Source organism: Empidonax traillii, unplaced genomic scaffold (assembly GCF_003031625.1).
Source record: "Empidonax traillii isolate 1590-97213 ecotype Southwest subspecies unplaced genomic scaffold, ASM303162v1 scaffold59:size1551110, whole genome shotgun sequence".
Classification (NCBI taxonomy): Eukaryota; Metazoa; Chordata; class Aves; order Passeriformes; family Tyrannidae; genus Empidonax; species Empidonax traillii.
The window spans coordinates 1,430,486-1,444,954 of record NW_020955252.1 but is presented as its reverse complement, the minus strand read 5'-3'; the positions used below and the strand labels follow the sequence as shown (position 1 = coordinate 1,444,954).

General features: G+C 42.6%; 1 long non-coding RNA gene across 1 annotated transcript; it reads right to left on the bottom strand.

Moving 5' to 3' along the window:
- Positions 1 to 507: 507 nt before the first annotated feature.
- LOC114055563 lies at positions 508 to 10,805 on the bottom strand. The gene is made up of 4 exons (XR_003570765.1): positions 10,690 to 10,805; positions 6,023 to 6,327; positions 2,560 to 2,611; positions 508 to 897 (listed from the first exon to the last, which is right to left on the bottom strand). It is a non-coding gene; the product is annotated as an uncharacterized LOC114055563 (long non-coding RNA).
- Between the last annotated feature and the right edge of the window lie 3,664 nt (positions 10,806 to 14,469).

Below are 14,469 nucleotides of genomic sequence, written 5' to 3'. Positions count from 1 at the left end.
TGGGTTCAGCAGTGTCACTCCCCCCACACACACACTCTACCTCCGGCCCTACCAAGCTATTGCTCTCTTTCTCCCTTATTGTTCTTTACGATGTTTTCTACTCCTGGTTTATCCCTCTCCTTTTCTAATCCAAGTACCCTCACCACCATCTTTCAAACCCCTCCTTATCATTTGTGCCATCCTGAATTCTCAAAGAATTGTCTTTCTCTTTCACACAGTTGACATTTACAGCATCTATTCTAATGTTTAAGTATTTGATGCCAGAACTTCACCTTGTAAGAGGTACAGTGTTTGACTGGTCAGGTGCCTCAATAAAGCAATGCAAATCAAGTTCTTCCAGACCCCAGAAAATGTAAATCAATAAATCTTTAATTACCTTACATTTATCCCTCATCCTTGAGGCCGTGTAGTACTGTGTCCACCTTTTTATTCATGAGCCTTAAACACCCCTGGCCTTGGACCAACCATTTCTCACTGTTATGGATTAGAAACTCCCACATTATTTCAATGCATAGTCCTTTGCTATCACCACAGGAAAACAATACAAATGGTTTGAAAATCAATGGTTAACACCTCCTAACAAAACCAGCACTTTTCACCTCCTGCAAATATTAATTAGTGTATTTGGGGATGCCAGAAAAATTCAGGATTCCTAAGTCTGTATCTTCACCTTTTCCCAAAGCTGTAGGCTTCAAGAGAGAGGGCACAGCAGACCTTCGTGTTTTTTATTTTGCAGACTGCCCTGCCTGCCCTGCCTTTTTATTGTAAGGCTCCTTCAGTTCCTATACATGTCTGTAATTCTGTTCTCCACTAGTTAAACCGACTGTCATACCTTCCACTGCAATCAGCGTCACTCTGGCCTCCACTTTCTTTCTTGGATTTCTCAGTCCCATTACTCTGAAAACAGATGAGAAAGAGAGTTAATACTGACACTGGGAGCATCACATTAAAGGTGTCTTTGGTCTCCATTTGCTTATTGGAATAAGTGGCAGCTTGCTTAGACCTTACTGGTCACCTTCTCAGATCATCTTTTAATGATCCAGGTGCCAAATCCATTTTACTTGACAATTTTATTTGCCCTGAGATGCTGATCAGTCAGCAGGCAAACCAGACCAGCAGTATTACTCCTGGTATGCTGTAGGAGTGCAGGCATAAGTAATTTTGTAGAAGCCTGTGCAGTGTGGCAGTGGTGGTCCAGCCCCAACACTTGTCTGTGTTCCCTGTGTGGAAGAAATCATCCATTTCTGATAAAGGAATAAAATAAATAGACATGCAAAAATGTGTCTTCAATTTGCCCCATTTTGGATAAAATCATAGAGACCTTGGGCTCAGGAGTGTGTACACCAGCCCTCCAAACAGAGAGAGCTCCATAAGAAACAGATTATTCTCTCTTCCCCTTCTAGGCCATTAGGTATTCCGTTGATTAGTTTGCCTTCATCCCTAGGGGCCTCACATTTCTTTTCCATACATAACATGCCAGACATTGTATTGCTCTTAGCTCAGTTTTAAGAGCATTGTAGAACACATTTTTCTTTCTGGGCTTGTCCACTATGAGCTGATATACTTCAGATCTCTTTTTCTTCTCCTGATCACTGAAAATAAAATATCAGAAGTAACCTAATATTTTTGTCTCTGGCAAAATCCTTAAAAGCTATGGTAAATCCTAGTATCACGGAGATGGGTGAGAATTACACCTCAAGTACCCACAGAAATCAAATGTATGATTACATCCTTTGCAGTTCTGGGCTCCAAATTAGTCTGTCAGGTTTGCATGTACTGCTTCTGCTGACTTCAGTGGGAATTGCACAGAGGAAACTAACAGAATAATCAGGCCCTGAAAATTTGAGCTTGTGTCCCCAAGCATAGCTACTGCATTTTTAACCGATTCAGTGTGAGCTGCATCTGTGACCCTGGAGCAACAGCAACAGCTGGGAGTATGTGCTGGCACCCAGAAAGCTAGTGCTGCCTTTCCACATGGGATATGCAGCAGTCTCCAACCTGCCCTGCTTGTATTTAAAACACAAACTTAGCTATAATATAAATGAAGTGTTTCTGTTACCATGACATTGAGCAAGAAAATAAACATTAAGCTCCCTAGAAAATGAAAAGGAAGGTATCAGAGCATTTTAGCAAGTCTAATGGCGGAAGTTGGAGTCATCATAGCACATTATAGAAGACAAATGAAAAGGTTGATTTTGATAGCTTGAAATAAGAGAGGAAAAATGTGAAATATTTTGCATACAGAAAAACACACACTCCAGATACTCTGTGTTCCAAACAAGTGTTAGAAAAGCACTATATTTATTTTCATTGTAATCTTATGTTTTTGAAAAACTGTTTTTCTTTTTTTTTCCCTGAATTCCCCAGCTAAAGGATAGGATTAGCTGTAAAACTCAGTAGATGCTTCCTAGAAATCTCCCAAGAAGAAGTTATATTATTTAAAAAACCCAAACAAAACCAGAAACAAATAATTCAAATGTAAAACATTGGGCATGTTAGCCATTATCTATAAGATATTACATTATTCCTGAAAGAAATATGTATTCAAGTATTTCATACCTGATACTGATGGTTCAGCATGCCAATTCTTCAAATTCAGGCTGACTACACCCTTAGGAAAGCAAAAAGTTGTGTAGATTACCAAATTAATATTACACAATGTAGAATTACACAATCACACAGAAGCTGGAGCAAAGAAAATACAACCAATCATCAAAAGAAAAATAAAATAATAACAGTATTTCAGACACATACTTTAACTCAAGCTTTCAGGATGCATATAGCCTTTTTTGTTAAAGTAAATAAAGTTGTTGATTTAATATTCAAATTCCTGTCTTTATTTCTGTACTTAAAGTTCTCTTTGTAACAGATGGTAGAGAACTTCCAACCACAATTCAGTAGAAATCACTTCATTCAACAGATACAGGAGTTACACTGAGTGCTGGTCTCAAAAATGTTGCACCACTTACGTGCCTCTCGCTTCAGGACAGCAATGAAATCCTAATTCAATATGTGCACCTCTAAGGAGCTGAACTCACACTGGTATATGATTCAAATACATCGTACATATAAATCCCCTTTTTTTCATTGAAATAAGATGCCTTCCTAAAGAACTGTGAAAATGTTTCCTGCAGTTTGGAGTACATCTGTAGTGCGGGTGTGCCTGCCTGCGTGTTATGTTATTCTTCACACAAACCCGGGGGCTCCCTTGCCCTCATTTTACAAAAGAACAAGCCTTCCTGCTCCAGACAGGAGTCAGGCATGTTATTTTCAGCAAGTCCATTACCCACTTACTCTGTCCAGTTCTATGACCACCCAACTCAACGTTAATAATTTATTTCATGAAGTTGTCCATTTTAGAGCTGAATTAGTGAAATGCAATTGAACTGAGCCAAAGGCTCGGACCGGGCTGCCATTTTGACATTCTCATCAGGGAAATGATGCTGTAAACACCCATACTTGATTCACATGCATGGTCTCTTGGTTGCCTACAGTAATGCCCATCTGTTCAGATGGCATCATGCCCACTCAAGTTGCTCAAGGGAATACATGCTGGGCAGTGATTGGCTTAGGTAAGTATTTTTCAAACTGGGTCGGTGTCGACCTCCTTTTGGGAAGGCCCAAGAGGAAAAGGAAACAAAAAGAATTTTCATTTTTTATTTTAATGGATTGTTTTCATTTAACATTCAGCAAAAACACTACCATCTATAAAACATTCAGTAGATGGTTTTGCTAATTCCTTGGTACCTGTGACCCCAGCAAGGAAACATAAATTCAACTATATTCTCATTTTTTAAATAAATGACTTTAACCTGTTATAAAGTCACAGTCCATGTAACATTAAGACCATCTCATCTGCAGAAAAGAAACCTGTCTCAGCAGGCATCGCCACATTCTGACAATTGAACTAATTTCTTCTGTTGAACATTGGTCAACACTCAAATATCTGAATTCAGAGGCATTCTTACCAAAAGCCATATCTTGAATTATGTAGGCAGAGTGGTGAGCAATGCTATCTCTAAAATTATTAGTCAGATCAAATGAATGTTATTGTACAAAGGCATAATTCCAAAATATAAAACAACCACAAAAACGCACAAAGATACAGATGATTGATGTGCAGTATCATGAAAGATTAACCCCTTTTGGTTCCTGACTTGGAATAATTTTCAAATGTAATCTTTTACTTCTCCAAAGCTGAAGAAGTAAAGCAAAGCTTTAGTGAAGTGCATTGTATAGTGAAGCCATTGTCTGTCATTTTGCTTTATCAAACAAAAAGGCGGAAGAGGGGGTGGGGGAGAACATGTTATCCTTTTTTCCTGCAAATAAACTGTGAGCTTTTTTTATTTAAGAGAACGCTACCATTAATAATAAAAAAAAAAAAAATTAAAAAAAAAAGAAAAAAAAAAAAAAAAAGAAGAAGAAAAAAGATGAAAATAATCCAGCTCCTTTTCATTTGGGAGACAAAAGCCTTTCAGTGCTGCGTCCATGTGCTCTTGACTACTGTTTTGACACTGTGTCAAGATGCTCCCTCTCTGCTCCAGGTCTCAGATCACAGTTGGAGTGTCTTGATACAGTGTTGAATCAGTAGTGTCAGCAAGTCTTAGAGCAGAGTCAAAGAGCCTCAATGTAGCCTCAGAGCAGGTAGAGTCAGAGAGACCTTTCCCCTAAACTGAAGTAGGCAGAGGGTGCTCCATTTTTATTTAATTTTTAATTGTTTGTTTTAACACATTTCGACCCAGCTGCACCAGGCTCATGCACCTAATTAATAGCCTTTCTTGCAGTAAGGGATCAGAGCTAAGTCTCCCAACCCTGAAGAGCTGTTAGAAAGCAGCATGGAATAATGTTAATATTTTCTTGAACAGGCAAGCCTAGGCACAGCGACCAAGGACCCGCACTGCCTCAGAGCAGCTGGCACAGTAGAGAAAGTTTGTTGACAGGGCCAGACCCTGCTTTGGTGGCACCCAGCTTTGTCATTTGATAGCTCTGCTGGGCTACCCCAGGGAAAAGTGTAGGAACCCGTGCCACGAACCCTGCTGCAGCTGGTGACCCACTGTCCCCTGCTGCTGGAGACCTGAATGGAAACAGGAGCTCTGCTCTCATAAGCACTGCCTATATCTGCAGGCCAAAGCCCTGGCTTCCCCAGCATCCACAGGAGCCTTCTCAGTGAGATCAACAGGGGCATAATTTTTCTTACCATTTCATTAAAAAAGTAATTATTAAAATAAAAATTTTTTAAAGATTAAATACGCAAACTTTTTCTGCATTTCATCTAGGAAATATAGTAAAAGTGCACAGCTCCCATGATTACAAACATTGCTGCCTGAGCAACCCTGTCTGGACCAAACCACAGCTAAGAAAACTGTCTCTAAAGCACTGAAAGCCAAAGCAGAGGCATCGTGGTTTGGGACAAGATGGATGTCTGTCCCTAAGAAGGTATTTGAATAGGAATAAAAAAAGACCAGGGCTTAGAAAGAAAATAACTAAAGAGGCTGGATTAGAAACTCTAAATAGGTCAAAGCCAATTTTGCTGTAGTTTTACATCTGAATATGTAATCCAGTCAATTTGGTGTGCTAACACCAGGGGAGCACACAGATCAATGTATGCAATTTAGGTCAAATGACCGCTGCAGAGCAAGATGCACACATTCTTCTCACAATTGAGCCAATTTATCCCTGATATAAATGCAGTGATAAATTTGCTTATTTATATGGTCAGTAACTTCTCAGTAACTTGTTGCTTATGTGTACCCCCCCCCACATACACACAAAGGTGTCTCTAATTTCTCATTAGTTTGTTCCTCCTTATGATTACTGCACCGTTCTTTGCATAAAATGTTATTAAAGTACAGGTAAAAGTAGTTATACAACAAAGCAATAAATGCTCAAGAGCATAGCTAGCAGAAAAATGTTAAAGCCACATGTTTCAAATTCTATTTTTGAAAATTGTGTAACAAAATGGCATCAGAGTCTTCAAGTCAGCAAGAAACACAGCAAATGAGAGGTGGGAACAGGGTCTTACCTTCCCACAGAAAGATGAGGCTCAGCCAGTGTTTGCTGTATGCTTTGAGACGCTTGAAGTAAGGTATTATTTAAGGAGCAAAGCGTTCCTGTTTAAAACAAACACAGCTCACTGACTGGTGTGGCGATTTTTTTGCAGGTACTTTCACAGCAAGCAGCAGCCACGGGCTTCCTCCCCCTGTGCTGGGCTGGCTCTGGAGGCTGTGGCACCCTTGCCAGCTGCAGGGAAGCTCCCTGACCCGACATGACCATTTGCTTTCACCCGCTGCAAAGAGCAGGGCTGCCCCAGTGTTCTCCCAGCTGTCTCTGGAGGCAAAAGAGAAATTAAAGATTGTATCATCTAGGCACAAATTAAAATCTTTACTGGGAGAAACCTGGTAGAAAGTCTCAGAAGAGAATGAATTATGTATTTGAACACTTAAGATTTCCTTGCCTTTATTACAGCATGGGGTCTGAACTCTGCTTTCTTCCCTGCACTTTATTACATGGTTAGAAGTCCCGCAGTAGGAAACTTGCAGTTTGAATTTTGAAGCACCTATAGTGTCATACTTTTTATTTTAATATTTGTCACCAACAGTGCCGACAGATAAAAAGTGCTGGCTCCCCACAGCATGATATGCGGGATTTTCAATAGAGCTACACAATTGCTTCTGCTAAGTGCTTGCGGGGCTCACAGTGCCAAATCCCGCAAATTGCTGCATTCAGGCCACTTTGCAGTGCTGTACCAAGGCAAGTGGCATTAAAAAAGTTAGTTGGGACATATGCCTTAACGGCTGATTTCTTTTTTTAAAGTCCTAAGCAATTGTCTGAAGACATTTCTGCAACTCAGTTCAATAACTGTAGCACTTAGGAGATGGTCAAAACTTTTTGCATCCCTTACAATTTATTCTGTGCTTTGCACACAGTTTTAGAAAAAAAAATCTCTTTCTAGCCCCCAAATTTGCTGGCCAAGAAAGTCCCAGAAGTGATGTCACCAATCATTGTGGCATTCTATCTATGGATTACTACTTCTTTTTCTTCTTCTTTATTGTCTTTAATTCATTTTTACCTTTAATTTATGGGAATATAGTTGTTTATATCCCAGCCCCCGGTCAGTATTATAGTGTAAATTATTTCATGTGCACAGCAATGCTAAATGTATAATAGATACACCTGAGGTATCAGGGGAGGATTTTGTATCTCCTGTCTTATTCACAGGTCAATTAAAAAGCTGATTAAACCCAAAAAGTCTATGATGATAATTGTTGGAAATAGACTGGGATGATAATTGGTTTAATGACTGCTAAAGGAGTCATTGGGATGTGTGTCTCTCAAGGAGCCTGAATGGCACTTTAAGAGCTAGATTCATCCTGGGTGTTGGTTGTTGACTTTAATGGTATTACTCAAAAATCTGATTTGGATCAACTCACAAAATATTGCAGACAAGACAAATAATTTTTAAAGGATGTCTCTGCTGAACTTTGGTTTCTCCCTTGAACTACCCTGTTCAATGTCAACTCTTCCAGTAAAAATTCTGCCTGTACAGCTTGAAGTAGCTCTATAAGGTGGGAATTCACTGAAGGTTTTATGTTTTCATACTTTTTTTTCTATCTTAGCAGGAAACAAATTCTATATAATAACTAGAAAATGTAGGCCGAGACCATCCTCTGCACAGGAAATTTCACTCAGAGGGTTGGACACCCAGTGAGGTCCTATTCACAGACGTCTCTTTGTATTTTTCTGCCTGGAACCAAAGAAGGGGATTCATGCCAAAACCCTGCAGGATATGGAAATCTATCGGCTGTTCTGTGCTTCTGCATGTCTTTCAAAGTGGCTTCTGATTTGGGGAGCCCTAAATTAAGATCCATGGGCTTGGGGAGGGTGGGGGTGGAGACGGGTGGGTGGTTGGTGGTCGCTTTTTTTTTTTTTTTTAATAAGGACTCAAACCCTTCAATTCAAACAGCAGTCAGAAACACTCAGTACCTTTGAAAAACCCCTGACATTTCATTCCTCGTACTGAGGACCCAGAACAGCAAAAATTTAGAGCAAAATGATTTCTCTGGGTTAGTCAGGATTAGAGAACAGTGCAGAAGTCAGAAACCCCTTGCTGCTTTCTCGGTCCACAAGCACTGCCTAGGCTTGGAAAGGTTATAAGGTCATAAATCTTTCAGTGAAAACAATTCCTGCTTCATGCCATCAACATTGCCTAAAGACATCTGTGTAGGGCATCTCTAGAGGAGGCTCCCATTACCAGACCTATGCCGGAGAATAATGAGAAACTTACATCCGGTTTGAAAGACATTAATGAGTCTCTCTTGGATACAAAATATTTGCTCAACACCCTTATGGGCAGAGTAGCACACAGCTGAGCTGGGGAGCTCTGCCTGAAGAGCACGTACTGACAGGTCTCAGAAAAGGAACAATGCACATCTCTGCGGAGAAAGTAATTTTTTCAGGCCCAATTTGCAGTTCTGGTGCTTACATGTGTCCACATTGCTTTGAATATATATTTTTTCCAGCACCTACTTCTTCTCTGTTTGTTCCAGTGGGGTTTCACATGCCATAGGGGTATTCTGAGTTCCCCAGTGGTTTTTCTCTAATTTTGTATTTCTATTCTCCATAGCATTTTTTGACAAAAAAACCATACAAACAAACAAACCAAAAGAAACAACTTTTTTCAGCGGCTTAAATGAGCTGTAGACATGTTGACTCTTTTTTTCCACTCATTTCCCTCTAGATTTCTTTCTCACACACAAGTATATTTCAGGGTTTGGGGGTCGGTTTGTTTGAGTTTTTCCCTCTCCCAGAGCTTGGTGCATCGTTGGACTAATGATGCATAGTCAAGTTATCCAGATCCATTATCTAAGTTATCCAGATTACCTAAGGCTCTGATCCTAGTGCCTGACATATGTGAACATTTAACTACTTGAAGTCAAGGGAATGGTTGTGTACACATTTGCAGTATAGCACAAAAGAAGATGCAATTTTCTGGCAGTTCCCAGAAAGCTAAGGAGGTTGATGTATACTTTGATATAATATATCAAGAACTGTAATTACTCCATGAAATGAAAAATGGAGGGCAGGGATGACTCTAGACTTAACTGACAGTAAATGAGCAAGCAAACATCACACACATTATCAGACCAGTTATGGAGGGAGGCAAAACCAATTAAGCTCATACACTGCATCTGCTGGCTCTGACAGAGTCAGACGTTGCCCACCTTCTCCTTTCAGTCTACGCACTTCTTTTTCCACTGTCTATACATGAGAACTCATTCTGATTTCAGTCAAGGCCTCATCTTCCAGGTTTCAGTGTTTGAGGATATACACTGTAATAATGAATAATATCATTGCATGTCTATTACAAATTATGCAACAATTGATCAAGTCTTAAGCCACAAGACCCTCCTGAAGACAAGTGTTTCTGGGTCCTACTTTGGGTGAAATTGTTTTTCCCCTCAGCAACCCAAATTGTTTTTGCTACCTGAGGCTAATAGAAGCTCTTGACCATTTAGCACCGTTACAAAAGCATTAGCTGTGCTCATTTGCACACCTCCTTAACGCTCTCTCCATCACAGGCTTACACTGAAACACCTTGTGAATAAACGAGAAAATGTACAAAAGCTGCAGTATCTTTTGCAAATGGCATGTGTACTTTATAGCTTTCATGCATAGAAGCCAATTTCTTGAGGAACAGTGCCTATAAATTGCAACTGGAAGAAGATGCACTTATTTATTGCATTGCTTCCAACCAGGAAAAAAAGGTGTTTTTTCTCTCTCCCTTTCCTTTAAATTAAAGACCAGAGAAAGAAGAGCCCAGCACCTCAGGGACACAGCTTCAGCAGGCGCAGCTTGGAGGGCTCGTTTGCTCGCTCATTTATTGTGAGGGAAGGATCACACTAGGGGCCAGGTACCTCTTCCAGTCACATAAAACTGAGGGCATAGATAATATTATTTTTTTTTAAGTTCAAAGCAAGATTTTAGTTGGTACTAAAAGATTTTGGGGCTAAAGGATTTTTTTAAGAGGTGATGCCTCATTTGGCAGGATTTCTCACACACAAAGTCCTACCACGAACTCTCTCCTCAGTCCCTGTTTTCTGAGGACACCACCAGTGCTTTAAATGCCAGGGTTTTAAATGCCAACATGTATTTGGAACCATTAGGAGGAGCAAAATCCAGAAAACCTAATCTGTACATTCTCCCACAGTTCAGCAACACTCAGCACTGCCTCTCCAACCTGCTGGAGCAGGTTGACTGCACTGTGCTGTAAAGACAGACAAAGCAGTAAGAGCCAAGTGTGGGTAAAATAGCAAAAATGCTTTCACGGCATCACTTTACTCGGGGGACATCCCTAAAGCCCTCAGAAGCAGGACTGAAGCGTGATGTTTCTCACAGGGCAGCTGTGACACCCACGCAGATGTCGCAGAGTGGCAAAATCCCCACGAGGCGAGGCTGCCGCGGGCTGAGCGGTGCCTGAGCCCCCGCCAAGGCCGCTGCCTCTGTGCCCTCCACCGGCCCACCCTGCGGGGCACCTTGGCTCCCTCATCCAGCATGGAACTAACCTGCTTCCGAAAACAAAATGAAAGTTTTGATTTACAAAACCAAAAGAGACGCCGCAAAGAACCCCACAGCGTCACACCGGCCTCGCCACAGAGAGGAGGCCGAAGCCGGGGGATGGCAGGCACCCACCTCCCCGCGCAGGGCCAAGTGTGGGCAAGGCAGTGACAATGGTGCTGTGCGGCGGAGCGACCCCCACAGAGGGGACACAGATGGCCGGGGATGGCAGAAGGCAGGGGACAGCCGTGGCGAGCAGCGGGCAGCGCTGCCGGCACGGGCAGAGGCCGCGGGCAGGGCCGGCAGAGCGGGGCCCGCGTGAGGGGCTGCACCACACGAGGCTGGCCCCGGCCCCAGCCCCCTCCTCCCCGGCACCCCGTGACACAAGGGAATGCTTTGCTTTTTTTTTCCTCAGGAAAGGGCAATCTCTCGTGGTTAAACTGCAGCTCATTCTCAGGGCTGCACAGATCACACTCTGCAGCAGCCTGGGCAGTGATCAGTCATTGTCTTGACTTTCTGGGGTGCTCAGTGTTTCTCCTTTGGACACCTCCTGTCTCCCTCTGTCACCTAATCTGCCAAGCCCTCAGGAAAGCTACAATAATTCACAAACAGGTAGATCAAAAGGCAAGTCCTGGCTGCCATTTGCAGGGGAAGCACCTTACAGTTGTTAGGATGACAGCAATTTAATAAAAACAGGTAAAACTAAGAATAAAATATTTCACAAGGGGCAAAAATGGGGAGAAAAGAAAAAAGACAAAGCAACGAAGAACATGGCACACTCCCAGCAGCTCCAAAGCCCAGTGGCTGCTGCAGCTCCCACCATCTGGGTTTCTGTGGCCATACCCATGTTGAGCTCACACGCTTTCATCCATGACAGCACTTGCAGAGTTCTTGCCCTGGCTGACTGCTGACAGTGTTCTGTAGGGACACAGTACCCCCAGCCCTCTGCACCTCTGTCCAACCTAACTAAAGCTGGTAGTGGAGAGGGGATTGCAGAAACCTCCCTGCTTTAGGGTGTGGGCCAAAACACAAAGAGTGTTTAAGCAGACCATGGGAAAAGTCTTCATTGTTCATACCAGAGAGTGATTCACACATCAAAAGCCAGACAAACACACCAAACTCCCACTTACTCTTAGACATCAGTAGGAGAAAGTGACTTGTACACTTTGGACATAGGATGAGCAGATTCACTGCACAAATGGCCGCCAGAGGCTGGGTTTTCTATTAACTCCTCTTGGAGGGTAGGAAATATGTAGAGGGACACCCTCCTTGGCCCCATGATTTTTCCCTTTCATACGCCCTCTCAACTGCTGCTTAGTAGGGTGACCTTCCCCCGTCCACTCAAAGATGCTACAGCAAAAAGTGACTGGTTGCTCACTCCCTCAAATGCTCCCCAAATTTCTTTTCTGTGCCTTTCTTTGGGAGGCAATTGGCTAAACACTTGCTTTTTCCAAAACTCCAAGGCACTTGACCAAAAGCAGTGATCCCTTGCTGAAGATGGTAGATCAGACAACTATATACAGAAGCACTGAACAGAACACAAATGTCTAAAGCTGCCTAGACAGACCATACTTCACCTGTTGGTACTGATTGCTAATTCTTGACTAAGTATTTCAATGGTTTTTGCATGTGTGAGTATGTAGCTAAGCTAAATGCAAAGATCATTCAGCGCATAAGAGCCAACAGACTACAAGTCCCTTATTAATCCATTGTTAATATCAACTCATATTTCAATGTTTGTCTAAACCTGAAGATATTAAACTGCCTGTACCACATTTCATTACATATTTAAGATTTTTCATGGTTTCCAACACCGTACTGGCTTTAGTGCCACTCAGATCATAAAGTGACATTTTGCCTAAAGCCCATCCTCAGCCAGAATTTCAACAATTCTGGTTTGCACTTACCTGTGAGTGATACATGTCGCCCACACCTTGAACAGCCTGTGCCAGTCCGTTTTTGCACCACCACCACACAGAAGCTGTGAGTTACAGAGAAAGGCAGGGAAACATCAAGGGGATTATGGAAAGGCTCTCCAGCCCATTTTCAATGTGCTGTAGCTGTTGAAATATAGCTGCCTCCCAGCCAATGTTTCTGACTGTTTTCCAAATGCCTTCAGCAGCACTTCTTGGCCACTAAGAAAAAGGGGGTGAAACCTCAGACGTGTACCAGAAGCTGTGATATTATCTTTTCTCCACCTGCAGTTAGGCTCTCTTTTCCCTAGGAGCTTTTAACGGATACAGGAACTATATACTACCCTGGCAAAGCACTCCCTGGTGTGATTGCAGCTATGCCAGCAAAGCTGTGTTTTGTACCAGTGCAAGGCTGCTCTGCTCCCGCTCCCCAGTGGGACCAGAGGCACAGGAAACTGTCGCCTGGGAAGCACCAGACAAAGCCCCCACGTTGTGCTGCAGAGCTCTGCCCCCGGCCCCCTGCCTGGCACAGCTCTGCATGGGGAGGCTCAGGCCTTGGAAAACAGGGTCAAACACCACTGCTGCACCCTGATATAGGACAAAGACCACCTCTGGGAGTTGCAGATGTCCAGCATGTTGCACATGCAGCTCCATGGCAGGAACAGGAGAGTGGGCGGCTCTCCCTCTGCTTCCTTGCAGTAGCTTACACCCCCACACCCAAACTGGATTTCTTTGGCTCCTAAGCAAGCAGATATCAAGACAGCATCATCCCTTGCCATTGCAGCATGTGCTGTGATGTAATGATGATTGTTCATACGGGCCTGGTAATCTCAAAAATACCACAAAACAACAGAGTAGATTCCCTGCACATTTGTACGTATTGTCTTAGGAAAGAAAATTTTTCGAGAAGCAGCATTTGTCCATTAGTGTTCAAATATTACCCAAGTACTGTAGGATTCCAAAGCAAAGGAGGATCACAGACCAAATTTTTCCCAGCCCCTGGGGCGTAGTCCAGCCCTACTCTCCAGCCTGGTCATAAGTGAAGCTCATATGCCAAAAGGGAGGAAGATGATGAAGCAGAACCATAGACCTCACTCTCGTGCTTTGGGGTCCCTTACCTTTTAAATGCTGGGTGAAAAACCAAACTATTCCTTTCCTCCCTCCTTGTCCATAGTCTAATCAGGGTTCAGGACAGATGAAAGATGCAGCTTAGACAGCAGCCAGCTTGGCACTGCCAGGCTGAGCGTCAGCCTCAGCACCCTGGCCCCATGTTCATGTTTCCAGTACAGGGGGGGAAATTATGCAGTTCAGAACAGGATTCCCATGTGGGGAGTTCCCCATCTCAGCACAGTGACTATGCACCTAGTTTTAACTAGTCAGCAGGGAGATGATGAGACAAAGGCATGTGCTTCAATACAGCACTAAAGCAGCACTCAAGAGTTGTGTGGAAACATCAGTTCAACTCTCAGGATTCCTAACACAGAACCTTTTCCTGAAGACAGAAACCTACATCTTTTTCGTTTCAGAAGGCTTGCCCAGAAGTGATCAAGCATCATTCTAAAGTCAGTGTCAGGCAAAGAGCCTTCCTTTTCAATATCTCCATTGTGGGAACCTGCTACCTCTCTTTTAGCATGGGGAAGATGGTACAGGAACTGTTGTCACAGCAGCTGATGTACATTCCCAGCTATTCTTGCAAGGGAATGCCTGCGAGCCTGTACTGCAAGACACTTTTACATTTCCCATCTTAAAATCTTGCAATTGAGTTAGAATCATGCATACATTACGAATGGAAACAATGAACCGGTGATTTCATTAACTGATTTTTCAGCCTGTAAATATGTCTTACACAGAAATAATCAAGTATAAAGTTTACTCTTTTTTTTCTAGAAATGGATCATTTTAGTACAATGATTTTGTTGCAGAAACAGTGAGCTAAGAATTATCTAGATGCAAACAGAACTGCCCTCTTTGGAATTAAGGAAAGTAGTTCCTAGTTTTCCTT